A 6,000-nucleotide genomic window follows, 5' to 3' on the forward strand; every position below is an offset into this window, starting at 1 on the left:
TTCTGGACACAGGATGACCTCAAAGGCTCTAACAACCCAGAGCGTTGTGGTTCTGAAAAATCTCCCCCACACCCCATGAGGTGAAAAGAGGATCCAGAGGCATCCGTGAGGCCACCTTCTGGGGGTTACTTCCAATGCTGACCTTGTGAGCAGTGGTCAAGGTTAACAATGAAGGGGAAATAGGGTGACTTCTGAACCCTCCAGAAACCAAGAAATATATTTGGGGCACCAAGAGAAGCCTCCCCCATCCCACCCCCAGGAACGGAGAAGTCAAAAAATCATAACATTTTACTGCCAAAGGGGCAATCCACCCATTTTACAGATGGGGAGACTGAGACCTAGAAATGGGCAGTGCCTTCACGCAGTTACATTGAACCAGAGCTAGGGTTAGAAAACCCTGATTGGGAGCCTGGCTTTGTCACCAACCAGCTTTGTGAGGGCAAACCCTCAGGAGCCTCATCTACAAGATGGGAATATGTAAATATTAAACATAATACACAGGACACCATCGTCAATTCTAGAACACTCTAGATCTAAGGTTACTGCTTTTACTATCATTACTCCCAATTTGTTATCCTTTCTGATACTCCAGCTGCCTTACCTGTAGACATCTAACTTGTAGGTGACTCTCCTAAGTTTCCAGAGTAATAGAAAAATAAAATGTTTGATCTTTAAGACCAGGGAAGGTATATAATTAGCCTTAGTCATCCTGTTATCCAGGTCTGCTCGTTTTACAGATGAGGAGATGGAGGGTGCCTGCACACCCTCAGAGAAACACAGGAGAGAACATGCCAGAAGGGGTCAGGTGGGGAAGGGTATGTGAGCGTAAGCTTGTGGACCTTTTGGTGCTTGCAGAGAATGCCTGCTCCCTGGCCATGGGTTTGATTTTCAATTTGGAATCCCAGGTAGCTACTTAGTAGCCTCACTGCGTAGCCCCCAGTTACCTGATCCAGGGGTCAGCACCCAGACGGTCCCGGAAAGCCACTGGCTAACCTGATGAACCAGTGTGGGGGTCCGGCTGGCACCAGGGTGAGCAGGAGGCATCCCAAGGTGGAGCCTTCTCAGCCCTTTCCTCTATAGCCCTCCTGCCTCTGACCTGTCCCCCCCACTCATTCCCCTTCCCCTCTCAGACCCACTCCAAGATCTATCTCCATCCAAGGCAAGAGCAGCTATCAGACACACAGGACACCTGGTGAGCCCCTCTTATTTGTAAATCTCCATGTGAGCAAATATTATGAGATTTGATCACCCGCAAACCCTCGTGCAAGATAGTTATCATCACCCACCTTTTAAGATAAGAAACCAAAGGTCAGAGAGGTTAACTGAGTCCGCTGTGATCACACAAGGAGCAAAGGCAGCAAATCCAGGGATTAAGGCCCAGACTCTGGGTTCTGAAGTCAGCCCTCCTTTCCTGAGGCAGCTGTTCCCAGCCCAGACCTGGAGCTTCACATCATGTCCTTCTTTCTGAATGCTTCTGGCGTGGCCTCCCTCTTCTGATGCCACAGCCTTCACTTGCTCCGGGACAGAGAGTCCCCTTCTCTGAAACTCCATGCCCCCTCTTGCCCAGGTCCTGGAGTTCCATGATGAATCACCACCATCCCGACATCACTTGCCTGTCCGGACGTTCAGGTTTCCAGAGCCTCTATCACTGTGTGCCTCCTGCCTCTCTGGAGGGACTGTCCCCTCCCCTTGTTACCTGGGTGTTACCGTGCCTGCCACCAACGACACCCTTCAGGTTATTCTCTGGGCCTGCACAACAGGACCCCTCTTGAAACCCACCCGTCCCAGAGCGCTTGTCTTGCCTGCTCTGGACTCTGCCAGAAGAGCCCCAGCCATGCCCGGACTAAGCTAGCAGCCGGCCTCCTGGAAACGCCGCAGAGAGAACTGTAGTAGCAGAGCAGTTGGGAGGACAGGACCTGGAGGTGACTAGCTGGGAGTTCTTGGCTAAGTCCCTTCTCTCGGCCTTGGGCTCCCTGTCCACAAAACAGAAACGTGAGTGCCCAGTTCAGAGGCTTACCATGAGAAGCAAAGGTGCAGGTGTTTGTGAGCAGTTAGAGCCTGGCACTCGGTTAGAACAACATGAATGTTAGAATAAATGCCTACAGCCTCCATGATTAGAATCACAGACCAGGAGGCCAGCCCCAGGCTTGAGGAATCCCAAGGCGGCAAGGAGCCATCTCCCTCCCAATACAAGGGTCCTCACGACTGTGGCACCCAAGGGTGAACATCAACCTTTGGAATAACTGTAAAGACAGGGAGCTCACTACCTTACAGCAGAGCCTCCCAGCGTTGAACAATCTTAACTCGGTGTTTTGTTTTGTTTTGACCCTGAGCTAACAGCAGCCTGCCTAGGGCTTCCACCCAGTGGCCTGAGCCCTGAGCCTGCTCCCTGCCACATGACAGCCTGGCCCCACATTCCCTTCTCACACGCACGCCCCCACCCCCGCTCTGGGCACCTTCCGCTGTGCACCTTGATTTACGGGCCGTTCCCAGGCTGGCAGGTAATGCAAACCAGCCTGGCGCAGTCCTGCCTGCCTCCCGCACCTTTCGTCTCTGGAGCCCCCGGGTGGCATACCAGCACGCACACCCGTGTTGACAGCTCCGGGGGCAGCTCAGCCAGGCACGGCGTGGCCTGCAGCCAAGTGGATGGTGCCCAGGGACAAAGTAGAGAGTGTGGGTTCTGAGAAAAGCCTCCAAACACGTGACCAAAGACAGGGAAAGGAGAGGTCTTTCCAGAATCTGCCTTAACGTAGGCAGAACAGACAGTTGGGGGCATCTAGGAGGCACCAGAAAATCTCCTGCTTCTTTTTCAAGTCTCACGCTTTGGGGTGCTTCTAGTCCTTTATTCAACGTATAAATTGACAGGAGGGTTCGTGCATGAGGCCCATGGTACTTTGGTGCAGATGAAACTGACATTGCAGGAGGGGACGTGACAGGACAGGGGACCCGGGGAGAGAGAATACTTTGGAAAATGAAGGAAAGGTCAAACTCCCTCTACCTCTCAGCCTGCCTAGAATGAAAGGAGGAGATAAATAATATTTATTTTAGGACCTACCATGTGCTGGGCGCTGCCCTTCACCACTGACCTAAATGAATATATATAATCTCTATAACAACACCAGCACTTAGTACCTCACCTTTTACAAATACGGAAATTCAGACTCAGAGTAGTCAAGCAGTGTGCATTAAGTCACACAGCTAATAAGATGCAGAGCCAGAAACCAAACTCAGATCTGACTCAGCACTAAGCCCTTTCTACTTCCCTCTTCGGTGTGACCCGAGCACGGAGAGTCTCTGCATCAGGCTGGACAGATTCTCTCAATCCCTCTCTCTCTCTCATTCTCTCTCTCTGTCACACATACACACACAAACGCACACACTCATACACACACATATGCACACCCACATGCACACACATAGGCTCACAGAGCCCAGCCTGAAGCCTGGAAGCCAGGGCTCGGACCAGAACAGGGTTCAGTTCCTAGCTCTGCTTCTCCAGAGCTGGTGACCTCTCTGAGCTTCAGCTTCCCCATCTGTATAATGAGGATAATAGCACCTAACTCATAGGATTTGTGAGATGATAAAATGAGTTACCATTTGAAACACACTTTGAACGGTGACTGAGCATGTGTCACACACGCACGCAAGCAAGCGCAGCAAGGAGCCCAGATAGGCCACGAGAGGTCGAGCTGGGGCTAATCCATGTCTCTGAGTTCCCATCTCAAAATAGGAAGGTTGTTCCAGATGAAGACTTCATGGCTTTTCCAAATCAAATATTCCAGGCCACGGCCCTGAGTGCTTCTCTCTGGGGTAGAGGGGACTGCTGAGCAGGCTGCAAGCAGGTCACTGGGGAGCATGGGGACTTCTCAGCTTTTTGAGAAAGTAGAGCCAATGGTATCCCCCACACAATGAGGCAGTCCGAGTAGGCTACCTCTGCAGAGGAGCGCCTAGCCTCTGCGAGCCCACCGGCCCCTGCAGCAGAGCACCGGCCCCGGGGATGAGCAGGAGAACAGGATGCCCCCAGTGAAGCCAGTAAGGAGAACCAGCTGCTCTGGGTCTCACCAAAGGCAGGACACAGGAGGGGCAAAGGGAAGACACTGCAAAGGGGGTGTCAAGCAAGGTCCTGGGAGCACCTCCCCCTCCAGAGGAAACAGCAGGGCTAGGGGGTGTGCAGAGCTTGGGGGTCATCATGCCCAGGGCCCACCTGAGCTACTGCTCCTTCAGACCTCTCATTCCTCCACTCTGAAATAGGAAATGCAATTTTTTAAGAAAATATTTTATTTATTTATTTGAGAGAAAAAGAGAGAGCACAAGGTCAGGGGGTGGGCTGGGGGAAGTGGAGGGAGAAGCAGGCTCCCTGCTGAGCAGGGAGCCCATCATTGGGCTCCATCCCAGGACAACTTTTAAATTGGGTTTTATTTTGTTTTGTTTTGTTTTTAGTTTTATTTATTTATTCATGAGAGACGCAGAGAGTCAAAGACACAGGCAGAGGGAGAAGCAGGCTCCCTACGGGGAGCCTGATGAGACTCAATCCCAGGACCCTGGGATCATTCCCTGACCTGAAGGCAGATACTCAACCACTGAGCCACCCAGGTGCCCTTAAATTGGGCTTTTTCTCTCCCTCAACCATTAGGCTGAAAAGAGAGTGAGAGAGAGAGAGAGAGCATGAGGGAGGTTCAAAGCGAGAGTGAGGGAGAGGGGAAGAGATGCTGCCAGTATACAGCAAATGTTGGGTTTTCCCTCAATTTCAGACATTTGGGGACCCATTGATTTATTTCCAAACATCTGGGTTCTTGAGTTTCAAGCCAGAAAGGGACTGATAAGGACCCATAGGTTCAGTCCAGTCCAACTCAGCAAATGCTGGCCGGGCACCTACCGTGGACCAGGTCACTAGGGAGAGAAGAAGCTCTAACAAGATGCAGTCCCTACCCTCCAGTAGTGTATAGTCCAGTTAACAAGGCTGAGTGTAAAGAAACAATGCTAATTCAAGGAGATATGATAATTGCAAGATTAGAGGTTCAAACAAAAGGGCCACCGAAGCCCAGGGAAGGGATGTATGGGAAGAAGACGAAGTAGGTGTTTGCTTTCTGGAGATGGGTTTGGTGATATTCATCAAAAGCCTTGCAAATGTCTATAATCTTTGAACTAGTGGTGTTACTTCTGAGGATCTACTTTGAGGGCATAACCAGAGGCCTGTGTGAGACGTCTGCTCTCACCCTAAGGGCCACAGGAAGGAAGCCTTTGGCATATTTCACACAGAGAGGTAGCATGATGGGATCTGTGTTTCTAAAGAGGCTCTTGTTGTGGAGAATGTGTGCCATGAGCAAGTGTCAGCACAAGAGCTTTATGTGTATTCCTTTATCTAGTTCTGACCACTTCATGAGATGGGGAAGCTGAGACTCAAAGCAGTGAAGTCACTTGCCTAAGGATGCACAGCTCATAAGAGGTGGAGTCAGGCAGTCAGCACACCGAAGAACTCAGTGACTGTGCTAGGACTGAGGGGAGGGGCTCATGTGATGTGGGAGGACCCGTTAGGAGCCACTGCAGGAACTCAAGTGGGAGATGAAAGTGGCTAAGAGTGGACTGTGGGGGGCAGCCCGGGTGGCTCCGTGGTTTAGTGCCGCTTTCAGCCCAGGCTGTGATCCTGGAGACCCAGGATCAAGTCCCATGTCAGGCTCCCTGCATGGAGCCTGCTTCTCCCTCCGCCTGTGTCTCTGCACCTCTCTCTCTCTCTCTCTCTCTCTCTCTCTCTCTCTTTGTGTGTGTGTGATGAATAAATAGATAATGTTTTTTTTAAAAAAAGTGGACTTTGGGGCAAGGAGAGAAGCATAATTAGTAGGACTTGGTGATGGGCTGGGGAAGGAGTGGGAGGGGGAGGCAGCGGGGAGGGAAGGGTCAAGAGTGACCCTGAGGCCTCTGGGATGCACTTTTCTGGTATGGGGAAGAAAAATGTTAAATACATGGGCAGCTGACCCTTGAACAACATGGGGTTTGTGGCTC

General features: G+C 51.4%; 1 long non-coding RNA gene across 1 annotated transcript in view; it reads right to left on the reverse strand.

Annotated features, from left to right (window-relative positions):
- Window positions 1-2,246, reverse strand: part of LOC121489642 — a 133,490-nt gene extending 131,244 nt beyond the window's left edge. Inside the window, exon 1 of the long non-coding RNA XR_005987378.1 lies at window positions 1,287-2,246. This is a non-coding gene — a long non-coding RNA (uncharacterized LOC121489642). The remainder of the gene's footprint in view (window positions 1-1,286) is intronic.
- Window positions 2,247-6,000: the final 3,754 nt, after the last annotated feature.

The sequence above is a fragment of the Vulpes lagopus genome, chromosome 4 (assembly GCF_018345385.1).
Source record: "Vulpes lagopus strain Blue_001 chromosome 4, ASM1834538v1, whole genome shotgun sequence".
Classification (NCBI taxonomy): domain Eukaryota; kingdom Metazoa; phylum Chordata; class Mammalia; order Carnivora; family Canidae; genus Vulpes; species Vulpes lagopus.